This window comes from Triturus cristatus, chromosome 4_1, assembly GCF_964204655.1.
Source record: "Triturus cristatus chromosome 4_1, aTriCri1.1, whole genome shotgun sequence".
Lineage (NCBI taxonomy): Eukaryota > Metazoa > Chordata > Amphibia > Caudata > Salamandridae > Triturus > Triturus cristatus.
This window is the reverse complement of record NC_140585.1, coordinates 1,165,474,598-1,165,485,346: the sequence shown is the minus strand read 5'-3', so window position 1 is coordinate 1,165,485,346 and position 10,749 is coordinate 1,165,474,598. Positions and strand designations below refer to the sequence as shown.

General features: G+C 47.1%; 1 long non-coding RNA gene across 1 annotated transcript in view; it reads right to left on the bottom strand.

Moving 5' to 3' along the window:
• Positions 1-1,722: 1,722 nt before the first annotated feature.
• The window catches only part of LOC146856263 (uncharacterized), a 78,385-nt gene continuing 69,358 nt past the window's right edge, over positions 1,723-10,749 (bottom strand). Inside the window, exon 4 of the long non-coding RNA XR_014981455.1 lies at positions 1,723-5,178. This is a non-coding gene — a long non-coding RNA (uncharacterized LOC146856263). The remainder of the gene's footprint in view (positions 5,179-10,749) is intronic.

The window sequence follows — 10,749 nt, the reverse complement described above, 5'->3', positions numbered from 1 at the left end:
TGTGTAAAGCACAGCGTCGGCCCCTTTGACAACTATTCCCAGCGCAGCCAAGAGAGATCAAATGTCTGCGTCTCTTGAGGCTTGGCTTATGGCGCCATCTAGTGGACTTTTTCTGAAGTATTATTGTCTCTTACAATGCAAAACAAGTCCTAAAAAGAGGACGTGGTGGGAGCGTGTGAGGCAGAGAGGAGACGCCATGTGCGTGCACATCGCCTGTCCGAGCGCGCACATAGTTTGTCTCCCTTCGCGCACCAAACCGACAACAATAGTCTTGCCAAGGCGAAGCAGCGCATGCGCTGCGTTCGCTAGGCGAGACCTAAAAAGCCGCCTCCTCATCATCACAGTATTCTGCCATCTTGACTGGGGGTCCAGTCTAAATTATATTGCCTCAGGAGCAGTGCTTTCAATGGGCCGGTACTGAGTACTGGCACTTCTTTCCCCCCCCCCCCCCAGAGTACCGGCACTTCTCCGTTACCAAATAGAGTACCGGTACTCACTGTCACACATAGTCATGTGAGCATGCATCGCATTTCTACACTGTGGCGCATGCTCACATATTGGTAATTTCACAAGGAGGGCAGTAACGCCATGGTGCCAAGGCAGAGCAATGTGTGACCCAGGCGCGCATTGCCCATTGGACTTCACAACCCCCCACCCCCCCTGCCCTCGTCGTGTGTGTCAGCCCGGGCTGAGACAGCTTCCCGGGCACACACACAGCCGCACCCGAGTACTTCACAGGTCTTTGAATTTCGTTTTTGCTTGGTAATGAGGTTTTGATGTGTTTCACCCCTTCTTAGAGAGTGCCTGCAGCTCCACTCTGACTTTTGCTTGAAGAATCAGTCCCCCCCTCCCCCCCCCCCCGAAATCTTTTCCTGGGACCCCCACTCTCCCCTCCGAAATTTGATTTTAGTTGCTCCTCTGGTGTGACCTCACCCGCCAGGAAGCTGTGCGCAGGAAGGAAGGGAAGCTCTTTAAAAAGCACACTTTGCTCCGGCTTTCCATTTCTTCTATGTGAAAAAGACGGAAAGGAAAGGATAGCACAGCAGCTGGCGGGTAAGAAAGGGGACAACTGAGGAGAGCTTTCGGAAGTGATGGGGTATAAGCACAGTCAGCTGAAGAAATCGAGGGGTTATCTGAAGAAGAAGAAAGGGGCAAGCAAATTATAGTAGAGAATACACTGCGGGCGCGGGCAGTGGGTTTAAAATAAAGCACCTGATGGATGAGAGTAGGTGTCCCAAGAAAGAGCCAAGGCTTTCGAGGATACAGGTCGTTGGAAGGGGCCGGTTGAGTGAGGACAGAGCGACAGCTGCAGTGGCACAGACTGATATTTTAAGTGGGGGAGGGGTTTCCCAGAAAAGCAAGAGAAGGAATTTGATGGGATGAACGAGGGGACATTTAAGATGAAAGGTGGCATGACCACCTGAAAAAAAGAGACAATGTAAAGAGACACATGGGGCATCGGAGGGGACATGGGGCTAGTAAGTAAGGGCTAGGGACATCAGAGGGTAGAGGTAGGCGAGTATCTTGTCATCCAAAAAAGTGTTATCTAAAGCGGGTGCGGCAGCTGGATAGAAAAAATAATTTTGAGGGGAGGGTGGTATTTTTAAGTCGTGTTTTTTTTCTCAGCTATTATAAAGTTTACCATAATGTGACTCACTTTTTTGTAACAAAGTTAAACAATGAAAGGCCCAACAAACAATCATAAGAATTAAGATTGCATACTTGGAGGAAGAATGGATTTATTAAAATACTTAAACACAGTATAGACCTTACTGGGGCACACTGGAAGGGAGGAATAATGTGCACTGAGTTAAAATGCGCATTTACCAGAAAACACTGAATGTAGCTAACAATATAAGCATTCAAACACGACTAAGACATGACGTCCCATGGCTTGGTGAATGTTTCTCATTCATTTCTATGATGTTACACTTTAAATTGCTTCCAGAATGCTTGTGTCTGATATCAAGCATTTCTCAGAAACTAGGCCTATTCCAGATTGCCAAGTACGCTTTTTTGCTGTCATACACATGCTCAGTCACTTTTTGGTATTTCTTTGTTCTTTAAACCCGATAAGTGCTACTCTCCAAACAAAAGCGCTTCAACACCCCATCAGGGGTAACAAGCGCTATATAAATGCAAACCTTTTTTCCTCTTCTATCCTTCCGCTATCCTTCTGAATCCAAATAACTGACTAACCTATCCACCACTCAAATTACTTTCACATTTTCACTATACTAATTCAACACTAATCCTTCTTGGGTTCCGGAGTAGCGTGCTACTCGCCAAAAAAGTGATTAGACGCCTCGCCAGGGGTAGTAAGCGCTATATAAATGCAATTACAATACAATACCTTCAGTGTGGGTGGATTTGGTCAACTTCTACAAGCCCATGATGGGAAGTATTCAAGTGTTACAGTGTTTAAGGTGCTTTCATGGGTGTCTGAATATTGTTAAGGAGGCTAATGGGCAGAGAGTTTCCTCCATTCAGGTGGGTGAGGACCAGGGTTTCGACTGACACAGACATCAGGAAGGAAGAATGTCTGGAGGCAGAGCTCCTACCATACTGGGACAGGCCCATATCCAGTTACCTGTCACAGATGCAGAAATGACTAGATTCCCCAAACAGTGAATGTTACTGACATCCTACAATAATCACAAACTGGGAAATTCCGTTTTATTTCTGCATGTCAAAGACTGTCTGCCTTGGCGAGGGATAAGTACAGCCAGCCCTCCACCTGCTTTTATAGCAAATTAAGGCAAATTCACATAACTTTCTGGGGAAAATAACTGCAGTTTTCAGCTAAATAAAGTAAAACCATCTATTTTAGGTGTGGTTTATCTTTCATTTTCTGCCTTCTTCTGGATGCACACCCAACACTCCAGCTTGGGAGTTCTGCACCCACAGAGTGCCACTAGTGTGTTGTGACAAAAGTATAATATGAAAATGGATTTCCATCCATGTAAAATTATTGAATTGGCAAAGTGGTACACAGACTACTGTAAATATTGTCCCAAGAATGTAGTCGTCATTTCAGATGTGACCAGAGGGCTAGACCCCTCAGGCCAGGCAGGGAGCTTAAGAACCACCCACACCACTACAGGCCAGGACACATATCCTCGCACTGGAAGGACGGAGCAGGCAGAGAAGTCAAAAGAAGGAAGGATCATGGTTAGCCGGGGAATCGCAGGTATGTCTTTCCAGGACAATACTGTGGAGGCATCCATAAGTGTGCGGCTGTGAGCAGTACAGAGATATGAACGGATAGTGCCAAATGTCTGCCCCTCCCAATTTCCACTACAGCAGCTTAGAAATCTGTAGGGTTCCACTGCACTATGAGGTGCACCAGACTGGTCATCACCAGTTGACACAACAGCTGGCTGTATCTGGTATTCATGAAAAAAGTGAGCCACACAGTAGGAGTGGGAGCACCAGGGAACCTAAAGCACCCAAGGGAGGAAGCCAAGCCTTGGACTTGAGGAGAAGGAGCAGGCCTAAGGGAAGCTTTGAGCATCAAACACATGTGGGTACAGGGTGCCTCCCATATCAGAAACAGTGGCTACAGCAGGCCTGCTGACCACCATCATCAGTGACACCATGCTCATATGTACATGGTTATTTGTGCCTCCATCCTTTTACTAGCCCCTCAGAATTTTGGACTAGATTTTGCTGGGTGGCAAAGTATCTGAAAGTGAACGAAAGGGTGAAATATTATTGCTCGGTTGTGAGACCCCAGATAACTTGCTTTTCCCAGGATCACTAGCATGACAACTGATGGCTTCCTTCCATCCGATGCGGGCCAGAGTTGCATTTTAGGATGCAGTATTTTTTCCTTAAATTTTCAGTAAAACAAGTCTCTGCACCTTTTAATGTTTTGTTTAATATACATGTGCCTCTGACAAAAAGGGATACCTGATAGTTACCTTTCAAGTCTGTCAACTAGTACAACTTAATACATGCAAGGGCATAAACAATAAGTTGTGGAGGGAAGCAATTTATCATCACTCGCAACCCAAAAAATTCTTGAGCCCTTCAAATGTTTTTCATTAGACCCACCCTTAGTCCCGCCTCCTTTCCACGCCCCCCAGCTCGATCTGATGAGTACCTGCACTTTATTCCCCCCCATTTAAAGCACTGCTCAGGAAGAAACAGTAGGACAAAGAGCAAAGGCCAACCTGCGATTATGAGCAACCAGGGAGAGAGTAAAAACAGATGCAACCCCAAATCAGGTCAGGATATCCCACAAGTAGGGGGAGGGACAAAATATAAGTTAAAGTGTGGAGGGTGTTTATGCAAAACATTCTAGGCAGAGCCTATGCCTTATTCCCCCCAACCCTGGGGAGACAAGCCAACCCACCAGGGCGTAACCAGTGAGTAGAAATTAAAAATGGGACGAGGCAGAGACCAACACGCTTCTACTTTCGAAAATTTAACGCAAGTATAGGAACGGCAAATTGCCATGCAGGCTGACAGCCCAGTGAAAGGAAATGAAAAGAGGACAACGAGTGGTCCTATCCTCACTACCTTCCCCCAACTCCCTCTAGACAGTAACATAGGAATGCGCCTAACTGGCTGCAAAGCAGCCAAGAAAGATGAAGCTGTTGGCCTGTAAGAGAGTTGGTTATATAGGGCAGGGGTTTTAAGGTTAATCATATGACTATGTGGTAATGGGTAATGTAGTATTTACTAAAGTTTTACTTGATTGGCTGCTGGAAATAAAGCGTAAAGAAAGAAAAGCATAATTCAAAATTTGCGAACATTTGTGACAAGAATTTTCAATTCTATTAAGGACACAGAGGCGAGGATTATTATGCTTCTCATTTTCTTTACTGAAAATTCTCAGCAGCCAATCAGAAAGTAAAAACACAAATACATACTACAATACCGATAAACCTTAGTGGGTATCACATGACAACCATAGAGTAGACCCCTATATAAGGAGCATAAGAGAATACTACATCCTCTTTCTTTGTGTGAAAAAACGGGTAAGTCAAAAACATAGTCACAGTCTGATATCCGAGAACAACTGGAAAGAATCCATTCAACAGAAGGAAATCCAAAAGCCAACGGCAGCAACGGAAAACTTGAAGTCAGCTTCAATGCAACAGCATGCCCTGGGAGACGACGAAAACCTTCTTTAAAGGTGAAAAGTCAGCGAACTTCACTTGAGATCAGAACCTAAAATAGAAAGATAAAGCCGTAATTCCACACTCCCAGGAAGAGATATAGCAATAGGGAAGGGTAAAAAACATCATGAATATACATTGCATTATAAAACAATTCAAATCAAACAGTACAGTACTGATTTTGGGTGGGATAATCCTCGCCTCCGTGTCCTTAATAGAATTGAAAATTCTTGTCACGAATGTTCGCATATTTTGAATTCTATGTCAGGACCGGAGGCTCCGATTATGCTTGTTCAAAGCTGTGCCACCACAACAGATGCAACATTCACAATAGGTTTATAATAAAAAGCTTTAAATGTAGAGTCAGAGGACCAATCAGCTGCATTCATAATGTCCAATAAACTGACTCCCATAGAAAAGGCCTTGGATGCCATAGCACCACGAGCAGAATGAGCACCAAATTTGGAGACATCAATACCAGCTTCGCTCATAAGCCAACACACCCATCATGCCAGTGTAGCTGGGGTCACTGGATGAAAAGGTTTCTGTAGAGCAATCAACAATTGACCTGCCATATCTTGACGAAAACCTGCAGTACTCACCTCATAATCCCGGATACATTGTACCACACACAATTTTGGATTGTCAGGAAACGCAGAATAAGTGACAGAAGTGGTGTTACATTTAGTACGTCTGGTGACCAAAAAAGTAACACCCTCAGGAGAGAATCTGCGACCCGCTAGATCGAGGGCGCGAATATCAGAAACGCGTTTACATCATACCAAACAAAGTAGCATAGCTATCTTGGCAGAAAGCGAGTCCAAGAAACGTAAGATAATGGAGACATCCCAAAGCTCCGAATATTTAGAACATGGTGGTCTTACCAACCGGATACCCCTAAGTAATTTACACACTAAAGGATGATCACCAAGTGGTTTGCTCTCAATGGCTACGTGACCTGCCGAGATGGCTGACAGGAAATTATTGACAGTGCGATAAGCAAGGCCTGAAGCGGCTAAGGACGCTAGAAAGTTCACCACCAAGGAGACATCTGCTGCAGCGGGATCCAACTCCCGTGGAGAGCACCAATCACACCGTCGTTTCCATGCTGCAGCATAACGTTTATGTGTGTTGGGCGACGAAGCCTCACTGATAAATCTGGTAGCGTCTCTCGAAAGGCCTGGGACTTTCCAACGATCCCCGAAATTCGCCAAGCGACCAGCCGGAGTTGACCTGATGTTATCAACGGATGTGGAGATTGGAGAGGGTCTAACAACAGATTCCACCGCTGTGGAAGAAGAACCGGAACTGCACATAACATTTCCAGAAGTACTGGGAACCACGCTTGAGCCCTCCACAGAGGAGTGATCAGAATCAATTCCGAGCGATAACATTTGGTTCGGGCCAGGACCCTTGGAATCATTACAAACGGAGGGAACGCATAACAAAGCGCTGGAGGCCACACTTGCAGAAAAGCATCCGTGGCTAGAGCCTCCGGATCCGGACGCCATCTGAAGAACTCCGGAATTTGTTTGTTGAGTCCGGAGGCAAACAGATCGATCCGACAAGGGCCCCACAACTTGTTCAACAATTGGAACATTCGAGGGTGAAGCCGCCAATCGCTGAAATCCCGGAGATGTCTGGAATTCCAATCTGCAACTTGGTTGCTGCACCCTGGAAGGTACTCCGCCACTACAAACAGACTGTTCTGAAGGCAAAAGTGCCAAAAGTCTTTGGCAATCTCCGCTAGAAGTCGGCACCGAGTCCCACCCAACTTGTTGACATACCGAACCACCGACACGTGAGAGGCAACGAATCTCAAAGGAGCCCGCCAGAAGCTCCAGGCAATTGATGTGGAGATTCAATTCCTCTGGAGACCAACAGCCGCCAGTGGACACCGGACCGCATCGGGCTCCCCAACCCCACCGACTGGCGTCGGACTCTATCACTACCTCCGGGGTGGTGCCGAATAGGGCTCGACCGTTCCACGACTCCATATGTTCCAGCCACCACAACATCTCCCACCTCGCCTCCTCTGAAAGAGGAATCTGATCGGAATACCCGAGGCCTTTCTGGAGATGGCGAATTTTGAGCCGTTGAAGTGCCCGGTAATGAAGGGGACCCGGGAAGATCGCTTGTATAGAAGAAGCTAACAACCCGACGACCCGGGCTACAGACCTCAAGGACACAGTCTGCTTGTTCAAAATCAACCTCAACTCTCTCTTGATCGATCTGATCTTCTGCTGGGGCAAGTGGAGTTGACAAGTGAGGCAGTTGACTAGAAAGCCCAGAAACTCCACCGACAGAGGGAATCAACACTGATTTCTGAGGGTTGACCAAGAATCCCAGATTCTGTAAAAGATCTGTGGTCCAGGCAAGATGTTGCAAAACAAGACGAGGACACTGACCCATGATGAGAATGTCGTCCCGATAAATGAGGAGGCGAACGCCTCTGGCACGAAGAAACTCGACCACAGGCCTCAGAAGCTTCGTGAAGCACCAAGGTGCTGACGAGAGGCCGAAAGGAAGGACTTTGTACTCGTACCATATTCCCTGCCATTGGAATTGAAGAAAACAACGATGAGGTCTGTAAATGGGCACCGACAGATAAGCATCTTTCAGATCTAGGCGGACCATCCAGTCTCCTTCCTGAAGATCGCGAAGAAGATGGATCCCCTCAATCTTGAAGTGACAATATACAACCCATCCATTGAACTCCTTGAGATTTAAAACAAGCCTGGATCCACCCCCCTTCTTCTGAACTAGGAAGACGTTGCTGACAAAGCCCTGAGGATGACGAACCGTCCGCCCTATGGCCCCTTTCTGGAGTAGAGACTCTATTTTGCTGGAAATGAACACCTGATCTTGCTGGGAAAAAAGCATCGGACGCGGGGGAAGAGTCTGAGAGGGGGAATTAAAAAACTCTATTTTGTAACCCTGCACCGAATCCAGGATCCACGCATCCTGCGAGATCTCTCGCCAGCTGTTGAGAAAATACTGGATTCGGCCCCCCAATTGAACTTTTGAAAAAGGAATCAGGCTCACCTGAAGCACCGGCATCACGTTGTCCTCCTTGGTTACCTCCAAAACGGCCTTTTTTATTGTAGTTGTGGGATCCACGTGTGGGGTAGAAGTTTGCGGAAGAATTGGAATCTTGATATTTTCCACGTTGTGAATTGTAACCGCACTGGGCGCCTTGTTGATAACCGCGGCTGAACGACCGCCCCCGATGTCGTCCGGCCCGGCCAAAAACCGGACAAAACGCCCGTTTTAAGGAACCTTGTGCCTTATCAAGGCCACTGAAAGTTGCAACAAATTTTGTCAACTCTTTCAAAAAAGGTTGACCAAAGAGAAGTCCTTGGGCCAAAGGGCCTGACTCAGAAGAAGACAACTCAGCCAATTTGGGATCGAGTTGTAAGAGGATAGAGCGTCGCCGCTCGCTAGACATAGCACAGTTGGCATTGCCCAATAGACAGAGGGCCCGTTGAGGCCATCCAATCAAATCATCTGGATTTATAATCTGTCCGGAAGACTTTGACTTGAAACCTAGATCCAAAATGTTTGTGAGGGGACCAGTCAAATCGAGTAATTTATCCTGGCAGGACCTCCAGGCACGATCGATACCTTTCTTAGGATCTTTCGTGTATTTTTTTAGATACGTGAGCATGGAGGGATCTACCTCCGGAGTATCCGTCATCTTGTCCGCCAAATCGGGACGTGGACATTCCGAACGCAAACGCGCTCTGACGTCTTTATCAAAGGGTTGACGCAGTTGGGACTGCACATAGTCAGCAACCTCAGTAGAGGGAAGCCATGAGGAGGAATTGGGATGAACAATCGCCTTAGGATCAAATGTTAGAAAATTAGGATGGGGCGGAGCGTTCACGAAACGCTCTTTACGTAGTTTCTTGGCGGGGGGAGGAGAAGCCTCCGACTCAGACGCCGTATCAGAGGAGGTATTACCATCATCCCTGTGAGGCGAACTAGAGGAAGTGTCTTTGGACGTAGAACCATAAGAGTGGTCAGAAGAGAGAGTTATTGCTAACTTTGCAAAGTCCGAAGAATGGGGGTTTTTAGACCCCTTGCCACCAGAGGAAGAACGGGACATTGAGCCAGGAAGCCAGCCCTGCCGCTTTAAGGGTTCAATAGCCCTGACCATGGCCTTATTTACGGAGTGCTGGACTCCCACATCAAGAGCCTCGACAAGCTCATGCTCCAATGACCCAGGGGGTTCCTCCTCAAAATAGTCTGCATCATCATAGTAGTCAGACATGTTTGGCACTTAAAGTGACAGTTACGCCCACAGGAGGGAAAATATGGAGCCAATAAGCACTGTCAGCGATGGCAAAACCCTAAAGGTAATGACAGTGATAGAATAAGGGGAGTTGCTGACCCCAGGCGAGCCAAGCAACACAGAGATGTAAGAATCCCAAAGTATGCACTTAAAGTAAAATGTGGAGGGAGGGCTCGCCTAGCAATACCACTCTAGGCAGTGCCTACGCGTAATTATACAGCCCAAGGCCCTACTGTATGACCTGGGCGTCACTGGGGGACTGGCAAGGAGTTGTGGGCATAGAGCAAAGTGCAGCGCTGCTCCCGCCCTCTTCAAAACCCGGTAATTACCGTTTGAAAATGAAACTGGGTAGAAAATGGCCGCCGCGCATGCGCGGCCGACACCCGAGCCAGAAAGAGAACTGCGCGTTGATAGAACGCGCACCCTCCCCCCCGTCTCCCGCTCCACCAAGAAGACACGGGCAGTAAGCACCCGGGACCGGGAGACAATCCGCGCTCCCAAGGAGGCACAAACATGATGGGAAAACAGGAAGAGGGGGCTCGACAAGCGCCAAAGCAGAAATGAGCCTTACATTAAGCGTGAGAAGAAACTCAAAGAATCGTCACAGCCATCAACACTGCAGCGCGAGCAAAGCGCACATCGCAACAGCAGGCACAAAATACAGGTACAATGAAACGCAATAAGCGCACAAAGCGATTAAACAGCAAGCAGCACAATGGAAAAATAATGCAGTTAACTGGCTGCAGAGCAGCAAAGAAAGAGGATGTAGTATTCTCTTATGCTCCTTCTAGAGGGGTCTACTCTATGGTTGTCATGTGATACCCACTAAGGTGTATGGGTATTGTAGTATGTATTTGTGGTTTTACTTTCTGATTGGCTGCTGAGAATTTTCAGTAAAGAAAATGAGAAGCATAATTGGAGCCTCCGGTTCTGACATAGAATCTGAGCCTCTTGTCCTGATAGAATCTGGCTGTTATGTTATAGGTGGTATGTAGTCCTCTAATGAGTTACTTGGTGAGTCAGAGGATGTGAAGTATTTCTTTTCTTTCCATGCGGCGTGATTGCGCAACATCCAGTAAGGCTCGTTGAATGAGTTTGTGCAATAATGATGGACTACTAGATGAAAAAAATTGGAAACTCAACGTGTTCATTTGGTTCGTGCTGGGGACATAACAAAATATTAAATCGGGAATCTAGAACTCGATGCTCCCGTGGTTTCCTCGTTAGCCGCCATTTTACCTACTCTTTCTGTTTGCAGGAAGAAGCGACTGCCATTTTAAACGGGAAACCACGTTATCGCCTCCCTTCAAGAATCATACTCGCTGTCCA